The sequence below is a fragment of the Malaya genurostris genome, chromosome 3 (assembly GCF_030247185.1).
Source record: "Malaya genurostris strain Urasoe2022 chromosome 3, Malgen_1.1, whole genome shotgun sequence".
Classification (NCBI taxonomy): domain Eukaryota; kingdom Metazoa; phylum Arthropoda; class Insecta; order Diptera; family Culicidae; genus Malaya; species Malaya genurostris.
Genome location: NC_080572.1, coordinates 29,302,573 through 29,312,961, shown reverse-complemented (window position 1 = coordinate 29,312,961; position 10,389 = coordinate 29,302,573).

Here is a 10,389-nt window from a genome sequence, read left to right as displayed (position 1 = left end):
TAGATAGGGACGAGTAAGATGTGTGAACACATCGAATAAATGAGTTTCTATAAAAACCTATCCTTTCAATCTAAATAACTTTGCTGCCGCGGACAGCGAATCAATCGAAGACGAAACGTAAGAACGATAAAAATAAAAATCATTACGTGCTAAAAATAAAAATGCTTACCGCAAAACGATCACTTTGAACTAAAACTTCTTAAAACCCCGAATGTGTGGTCGAGCAGTAAACTCAGAAAACAGGCCAGATTGACATAACTTCCGGTGTGAGATAATAAGTCAATATCTTTTGAATCATCTAGAAGGTTCAAAAAGGATTTTATTCTGATGAATCATAAAGTATCGTAAATCATAATACATGCTTTGTTAAGTTAGCGAAAAACAAATATCGTTAGATTTTACAACTAAAAAAAGTGCTTAATCCACCTAGCAGTGAGATGATACCTTTTTTTTTATCATCCGTATGTGTTTTTTGCATGAATATTCTTCGGTGTTTTAGTTCTCATGACATTCTTTGAATGACGGATCGAATTTGAATCTAAACGTGTAATAATCGATTGAACATTCCATGAGATATCGAAATAAGTTCCAATTTACAGTTTACGGTTATTTACCGTACTACCAGAACCGGTATTCAGGATCCAGCATAACCGAAAGCGATTCGCACGGCCATAAATTTATATGACGAATAAATTGCAATAGTTTTGAGTCCAGCTTTGAAGCATTACTTTGTCATTCAGCGCTCAAAAGCGCTGCGGAATCGAAGTCCAAAATAATATTTTGTTTTCAAGGTAAATTGTGACGGATATTGTCAAAAAACTGAAATTTTTGACATAAAACTTCGTATAACTCAAAAAGTAAACATTCGATCTCAAAACCATTCAATATCGTTCAGGGTGACGGGAAGACCTTTCATTTGCGACTAGTTTGATCAAAATCGGTCCAACCATCTCTGAGATCTCGACTTCTTTGTGGACAACACACATGCGGACCCACACACACACACACACACACACACACACACACACACACACACACACACACACACACGGAAATTTGCTCAGTTCGTCGAGCTGAACCAATTGAAACCCTTCTTAGTCCACTTAGTGAAATTTTCATATATCTTGAAAAATCACCATTTTTATGCCAAAAGTCTCGATTTAGCTCAAATTTGGCATGAGGACTTTTTTCGAGAAGCTTAAACTTCTGAACAATAGCGCTTTACGAAATACTTTAGAAATACGAATCCCAAAATATTGGCACCCTTATATACATTAGACCGGTAAAAACAACGTATTTTGTCGGTTACGTCACTTATACGTCATATCTCCGGAACCAAAAGTCACAGCCATTTGATCTTTGAACTTGATCAATGTCCCGACAGTAGCTTTCAAACGAGTCCAAGTTTGTTAAAATCGGTTCAGCCATCTCTGAGAAAATTGAGCGCGTAAACATACAACGCTTTTTGTCGGTTACGTCACTTATACCATCATATCTCCGGAACCGAAAGTCACAGCCATTTGATCTTCGAACTTGATCAATAGCCCAACAGTACCTTTCAAACGAGCATAGGTTTGTTAAAGTCGGTTCAGCCATCTCTGAGAAAACTGAGCGCGTGAAAATACAACGCGTTTAGTCGGTTACTTCACTTATACGTCATATCTCCGGAACCAAAAGTCACAGCCATTTGATCTTTGAACTTGATCAATATCCCGACAGTAGCTTTCAAACGAGCATAAGTTTGTTAAAATCAGTTCAACCATCTCTGAGAAAATTGAGCACGTTAAAATAGCTTCGAAAAGTGCACACACACAGACATTTTTCGATCTCGTCGAACTGATTCGAATGGTATATAATACTATGGGTCTCCGATGCTCGAAAATAGGTTTTCCAGCAATTCTAATACCTTTCTATAGAGAAAGGCAAAAATGTAAAAAGATAAAAACAATTAATCGAATTATTACAAAATTTAGGTCGAGGTTTCTAATTGATATAACTAGTGAACGAAGGATTTTGCGAATATTTTTTTGCGTACTTTGTCAATATTTTTCCGAAAGAAATTGATATAAGAATACCGATTTTTTTCGGAAAATGAAACATTCTCAATGCGCCGGAATGTAATAATGTAATGAAAGCTAACGAAAATTCAACTGATTTTTTCAAAAATATATTTTATGAAACGGCAAGCAAAAGTCAAATTGTATTGTATTGCATGTTCCTTTGTTTAGCCTTTGTTTTAACCTTGGAAACGCCATATTGTTTTTTTTTGCAATATAACAATAGTGTTTCGCTACACTTGGTTTTGTGATATTTGCATAGAATATTTGTTCACTTCAGGGATGCGTTCAGATATTTTCCTCATACACATGCAACACGAAAACACTCATGTATAATAAATGTTCCATAAGTGTAGAACTCTGCCGGAAGCAACCGCATGTCTCAGAAATATTTCTCTCCCCTAGCTGCTAGTAGTTTTTCGCAACAGTAGTATCTTTGCTATCCAAATCGAAGAGCATATCTTGTCTCATTCGTTATGGATTGCAAAACATACAAAGTACAGTTACAGCTACATACACAAGGCTGATAAAATATTCAAATGCAGTAAAAGACACTTTTATACCTATCATACATTGCGGAAATTTATGTTTATTTGATTTCAATACATTTCGCATTTCGCGCAGTAACTTATCTAATCCCCATCAATATGTGTATGGCATTAGATTCAACCTCCATAAGTGCTGTATCGTATGGTTTCCGGAAATGTTACCGCACCCAGTAAATCCCAATACAGTTTGACATCTTTGAAATTACCACATCTTCCTCGAATGGTAAATACCTGAGTAAGTTCACAAAAAAAATGGCACCCATCTCGATTGGGGCGGCTTCGCCTTGAATCAGCATCAATGCGTTCGCAACAAACAAGATTGTTCCGCCGCGTGAGGGTTTATTTACCGAAAATGTGAAAAGGTAACCGAAGCGGGTGATAAAATTGAAATTGGATCAACACGATAAAACTGTCTTTACGGTGCCCATCAAAGGAAGCGGAAAAGAAAAAGGTATTATCACATGCCACCGGAGAAGTAGACTTTGCATTGCATTGCATTGAACGTGTGGTGAGGAAATAAAGGGATTCAAAAATTACAATTTGATTGGCAGTCAGATGGAGCTTTTATTTCACCTATGTCGACAAGCGAACAGGCGGTAAACTTCGTGATGTGATCAGATTGATTGTAAAAACCCTAATAGTACCCATTATATGAATAAAAAATACCTTTTTTATCATAATGTTGTGCATTGAATGGAATTCAATGGATATGAGAGTAGAAAATCTTGCCTAATAATATTGTCGCTAATCAAGTTATGTTGAAAATGAATTTAGTACGAATTGAACACTTGAGCACCAAAACGTGAGAATATAAAACGCTCATTTATAATTATATTCTCGGCTGTTTATCAGTTTGAAATTATAACGTGACAGAATATATTCAAGGAAAAATTGATTCATGCTTTATTTCTGTAAAAAAATATTGTTCGATAAGAACCATCTTGACTCGCCAACACATCTTGAACCGGAACCTCAGGCGGTCTACCTCGGGCCCTGAGGGATTCCAAAAGCTCCGACCTGGCGTCGCGATACTCTACGCACGACCACACGACATACTCGATCTCCTGATGACCTTCGCCACAGGTGCAGAGACCGCTCTCCGCGAGCCCAACACGTCGGAGGTGTAATAATTTAACATGAGTCGTAACATAACACGAATGCAATCACGACTCACGTTCATCCCCCTGAACCAAGTTTTCGTCGATACACTAGGGATAATGGAATGTAATCATCGTCCCAGTTCGCCATTACTCCATGAAGTTTGTTAACTTTCGAGAGTTTTCTGACTATACTACAAAATGCATTGAAACAGATTGATCTTTCAAAAATATCACCTTCTAATGCCACCTTAGCCAACAAGCCTTTTCATTGTCCGGAATGGAATAATGCGATGGAACCCAGACTAAGGATATTAAATAAGACCGTCCAGATAGAGCTCTCAAGTGTTCCTGAATTTTTCACAGGATAATTGGGGGATACTTTCCTGGCTTCATCGCCCGGAGAGCTTATATTGAACTTAGACCGTCTAAGACAATGAAGTAATGGTCTTTGGGCAAGGTTTCAATGACCTCAAGAATGTACTGAATAGCAGGTTAACAGAAGTTTGTACGAAGCGGTGATATCTTGATTGAAGACGCCGAAGCCTGTGGACTGGTTGATGTATGATCCGTCGTTTGATTCGAAACTCATTGTATGAGTTGACTGCATAAAACCTAGGGCAATACGCAAACAACGCTACCAATCTCTTTCCAGCTTAATGAAATGCGTATTCGTGGCGGAGCGGAGCACCTATATTCCATTACGGACAATATTGTTGTTTGGTACAACTTGATCAGGTTACTCCAACATGATCCGGTTATTTTACCAAGAAAGTTGATTCTCTGTTGGCATTTTTGTTTCAGATACCTAATGTGACATCTCCAGGTGCCTTTGTATAGAGTCGAACCAGACCCCAGATATTTGAATGTGAAGACCTGGGCTATTGTTTCACTTCTTAGTTGAAGCTGTAATTGTGCTGGTTCTCGCTTCCTTGAAAATACAACCAGCTCAGTTTTCTCGATACATATTTGAAAAGCCCATGTTGACAAATTGTCGAGGGTATCTTGTAATGGTCCTTGGATGTCGGCAGCTTTGGGTGCTATAATAGACACAACGCTGTCGTCGGCAAGTTGTCTTATGCCGTTTTTGTTTTTAGCGCTGCATCGGTGTAGTGTAGCAGTGACAATATTCGCTCGAATTTGGGTGTAATCAAGGCATCAATGTAGTACCACCGTTAAAAACGAAATAACATTAGCGTGCAAAATGAGTTGATACATTCATCAATATTGTTTATGTAAAAATTGTATAAAAGGAAAACTGATGCCCCTTAGGAAACCAAATTGTGTATCTAAAAGCAAGCCATTAGTCTCGACCCAATTGTGAATAATTTTACGAATAGTAATCGGAAGGTTTCACTTGTTTTTTGAATGTCGATCACCTTCAATTGTCTCCAGTCGTGTGGGACAATATTACTCAAGAAAAATATTGAATAAATTCAGTCATTTCGCCGAATGGGTCATTTCGCCGCATATCATTTCGCCGAAAGCCATTTTGCCGAATGGGTCATTTCGCCGATTCCTGCAATTGTCCTAATATTATAATTGGAATTGATTAAAAATAAAAACAAATGAATGATAATAGGTTAACGCCTGTTTTGTTGACCTAGGATTGTACTTCTTGAATAAATATTGATTTATTCTTGGAGAAAGATTGATTCATGAACTTCAGAGCGGAGTTCCCAAGGAAACTTGTTGACTATTAGCCACTAAGCATCAAAGCAATTGTATAGGTGTATCTACCAAGCAAATGTATGTGGTATTTTCCGTTTACTAAATGAAAAAATATCTAATGCGGCTTCGTCACATCGATTTGATTCGTGTGCTGTCCGACCTCGCTACCGCTCGTTCGGACCTAACTAAAGCAAAAAAACCTAGCTTTGAGTAGACCGGGCAATCGAGGCGGTTACAGGTTTGTATGCAAGAGGCCGCCGCTTCCGCTTTATGCCACCGAGACATCTTGGCTTTGGTTATGTGGCTGCGCCACATCAGTTATACAGGAGGCATAATAACACAAAAAAATAATATAATGTATTCGAAATTACCCTTTCGGCGAAATGTCCCTTTCGGCGAAATGACTCTTTCGGCGAAAAGACCTATTCGGCGAAACGACTTTCGGCGAAATGGCATTCGGTGAAACAACTTTCGGCGGAATGGCGTTCGGCGAAACGACTTTCGGCGAAGTGACCCGCTCCCGTTTTCAACAAGTTGAATTTGATTCTGTCTAGCCCCTGGACTTTATTAATACATGACAAAAGCGCAAGTGAGAACTATATCCACTGTATGATCTTCTGGACAGAATCAGGACATCGTTTTTTAGTGAAATCGAACATCCAACGTTTACAATATTTCTCACTTGCGTTCATGGTGTTATGGTTGCGCATTCTTCGGGCCGTATTCCAAAGAGTGCTCATTGATGTTTCTCTCGATAATCCGTCTATTATCAGATGAAGCTCTTTCCGCGTATAATTTTGAGCACTATTTGTCCCACCACGGGTCGGGAAATGTTAGTTTTTGCGCCGGGTATACGTTTCGTTTGAGCTTAAGTCGCGGTGTCGAGAATCAAGCCACCAAAAACGTGTACTCTTCCTCCGGAGGAAGTTGTTGTCTTTCAAGTTTCTCAGATATCGCGGTCGCATAGCTATTCCAATCAATTTTTCGTGCTAGGCCATATGAAACATTGATTGTCTTCGATGGTTTTGAGTCGCGGATTACTGAGATTACGATCGGTAGATGATCACTACCAAAGGGATCAGGTATTATCATATTATCAAGACGGTACGACCTCTTTGTTATAGTTTATTGAAAAGATGGCTTTTGAAACACTTGACCAAAAAGCCATCTTTTCAGGTATTACCTCCCAGGTGCAATCAAACCGTAGTGATGTCGAGCAAAGGGATATATCCAGCGCACTTGGTCTTGCTGGAAGTGTAGAAAACCGTGTCATTTCTTCCGAATTCAAGATTGCCATATTGAAATTGTTGCAAATATCATGAATCATCGCTGATCTGTCTTCTAAAACCAACGTCGTTGCGGGAAGGAGCTCTATGATATCTCTGAGTCGCAGATGGAATTCGATAAAAAGTACAGGTGTGTAATGTCATAGCCATAACTAGTCGTGAATACGAATAGAACTGACACTTTTCCTTTATACTTCCGAATATCAGTTAGTTGATCGATTGTGTGAATTGTGCAAGTTTTGCCCTTTTACACTATTAGAATTTGAAACGATACACCTAAACTACCGTACAGATTAATTACATTAAATATTCTGACACACAAATATTACGAAATAACCAGTATAGTTCTTTATGATCAAATAATGGTGGTTCTGAAAAGAACCTTTGTGAAGGCGTTCGTGATGGAGAGTGACGAGTTGAGTTCAAATTACGATGGATACAATTGACTTCCGATGGATACCGCTGACTTCTGTCATCTATTTCCAGGCTGACCTATTGTCCGTGAATGCAATAATGATATGTGTTCTGTTGGAGTCTTCTGCTTCTTCCGCTTGCGGTAACAAGCTTTGTATTTCGCTTGGAGATTCCTCGATCGCACCATAATCACCACGATGACAACAACAGCCAAATTCTAAATGAATGACTTCTGAGTGATGATGATGATGATAAATTCAAATTTATTTGTATTCGTTTTTGGTTTACAATCGTTTTCTTTACAGAGTAAGTGATACAGCTTATTGCTTTTCAAACTTCGTATTTCTGTTTTGTTAAGTAGTTTTAATCTGTTTGAATTGTTTTGCATTTGCAGCATATTTGATTATCAACAAGAATTTTGTTTTGTTTCTGGTTGTGACTTCTGAGTCGGTGCTATGCATTTTATATAGCAAATCAGCAGAAAGTTTACTACAAACTACAACTGATTAAAAATGAGCCATATACAGTATGGTGAAGTAAAATTTCGCATAATTATTTGAGTATAAAATTATGGTTCTAAATGGCTCGATTGTTTGATTTCGGATTTCAATATTTCAGTAAAAGATACTATCAAAATGCTGTACGGGATTAATTTATGGCATATCAGAAGGGCCAAATTGTATAAGATGTAAAAGATATTAAACACTGATTGGATATAAACGATTTTAAACAGTGTTGCGAATTTAAAACTGAAAATTGCAAAAAAAACTGATTAAATTATTTTAGATTTGCACTACACTTCTAATTTCAATTTTTGATTTACAAAAGAGCAATCTTTATATTTTTTTAGGTAACATTTAGGGCCATTAGAAGGGCGGATTTTGCATAATGTTCTACATTCCACGAAATCCAAATGAAAGCATTGACGACTGCTGCTCCCAACGATTGAAGTCCAAAAGAAAGCACGACCTAAGCGTTTGAGGCTTTATACCACGCAAAAGGTCTGCTTTCATTGCCAGCTGCTCCACTGGACGACTGAAGTCCAAAAGAGAGCACGACCTGAGCGTTTGAGGCTTTATACCACGCAAAAGGGCTGCTCTCATTATTGACGACTTCTCCACCTGACGACCGAAATCCAAATGAAAGCATCGATGACTGTTGCTCCCAACGATTGAAACGGGTTATCCTAGTTAAGTTGTTATAAGAGGTCTTCTTATCTAGGATGCCAGTTCGTAGATACTGCCTCCGGTAGATATTTCGAAGTCGGATGAGTTTCTTGGTGACACTGTCAATTTGAAAAGGGGAACTCGGCATATGTTGTACTGGAACCGTCCTATCACGAGCGACTGTGATTGAATGCTGGATGGATGATAGGGCTGCATCGATTTTCATCGGGGAATCTAGTGGCAGATCAATATTAATAAGTTGGTCGGCGATTTGTTGAAATTGGACCAAGTCAGTGCGATAATAGTTCCTCCGAGTTTGAATAGGCACTGTTTCTGGTAAAGATCCTAACGTCAATATTACTGGAAAGTGGTCGGAAGCGAGCTCGTTGAAGACAACCGGAGAGCTATCTATGCTGATGAATATATCCAAAATGGAATGAACTCCCGATCTGGAAAGTCGCGTTTTTTATCTGGAGCGAGGATGTTGTACTGTCCAGCTTTGTAATCTTCGGCAAGTACGAATCCGCTTCGATTCTGTCTTTTGTTTCTCCACAGCTCACGCCGTGCGTTCAGGTCCCCAGCAATGATCAATTTGTTCTGTCGTCGAGTGAGCATAGTCAGATCTCACTTCAATGATGCACACGTTCCATCTCGAAGATTGGTTTGTTTGGAGCAGTACGCTGCAATGATGATGATGGGTCCCATCGTCGTTGCAATCTCAATTCCGATGGCTTCTACATATTAGTTGCAATTTAAAGGCTGACAGAAGCCTGTGCTGAATGGATCGTTTAACGGCAAAGGCAACTCTTCCTCCTCTGGTAGTTGTCCTGTCGAGCCTGTGAATCCTGTAATTGGAAATAAAAATAGAAATTTCAGGTTTAAGATGAGTTTCAGTTAAAATAGCAATATCGTCATTCTTCTCCTGAAGAAAGTCGGACAATTCAGCAGTTTTACTCCTGAGTGAGCAAGCATTCCAATTTACTACAACCAACTCATTATATTGCATATTCGAAGATGAATTTGCCTAAGGCGTTGATTTGATCTAACCGCGTTCTGCAGTTTCGTAGTTTTGTTGTCATTGTTTCAAAAACGACGACGATTGTTCAGCAGAGAATAAGTCACCAGAATCATCCTTTGCTTGTGGTTGATGGGATTTTGGAGGAAGAATCTTTTCGTGATCCAGCGGCTGTATCTTTTGGATTGCTGTGAGGAAGCAGCGGAAAATTTGGAATATCCCTCTTCGGTGGGAGCCGTGGGAAATTAATTTCATCCTTCTGTGGAACATTCTGGCGCGTTGATTGTTGACGGGACGCCTGTTGTCGAATTTTTGTGAACTCAGCACGTTTGGGACACAATTTGCTAGTAGATGGATGGTCGCCATCACAGTTCACTCATTTTACTGGGATGTCATCTAGTAGGCAATCGTTGGTATTGTGTGAATCGGCACATTTCCCGCACCGACTTTTCATGTGGCAATTCCTCGCTCCATGGCCGTAGTTTAAACAGTTTAAACATCACTGTGTGACATCCCGATGTAGCGGTTTATACTTTTGCCATTTGATGATTATATGAAATAACGATTTTATCGTTTTCAGTTGACTCATGGTGATGGAGCCCTTCTCCAGATGAATCAAGTACAGCTGATCTCGATAATTTCGATTGTCCGTGTTATGTCATTTCATTTTAAACACCATCACAGGCTTTAGTCCAGCCACCGACAGTGCCTGCTTTAGTTCGGCTTCCATCATGTCGGGTAGTCCTCGAAGTAGGTTTGTTGGCGGCAATATCGTGTGTGAACTATTCCGCTTTTGTCTGCATCAGATAACATTCCACTGCTTTGTAGTGGTTCAAAGCCGGTACAGTTATTTTGTAGTCTTCAGTAAATAAACGGATTGTTGCCTGTAGTCCGGCATTTTTCCTTCTTCTGCAGTTCCTCTTCGACATCAACTGGCAGATAACCGTATTGGTTGTTACTCAGCAAACGGTCGTTTACCATCACATGGCTTCAGACGCTTAGCATCCTTTGTATCCATCTCGGATCTATGGCGCGTTTTACCCATAGCGCGAATAGATAGGCAGTTGCGAATAAAAGATAAAACAAAATTAATCGTAGCAGGTTATTCTTCTATCCACATCGAGTGTTAGATGAC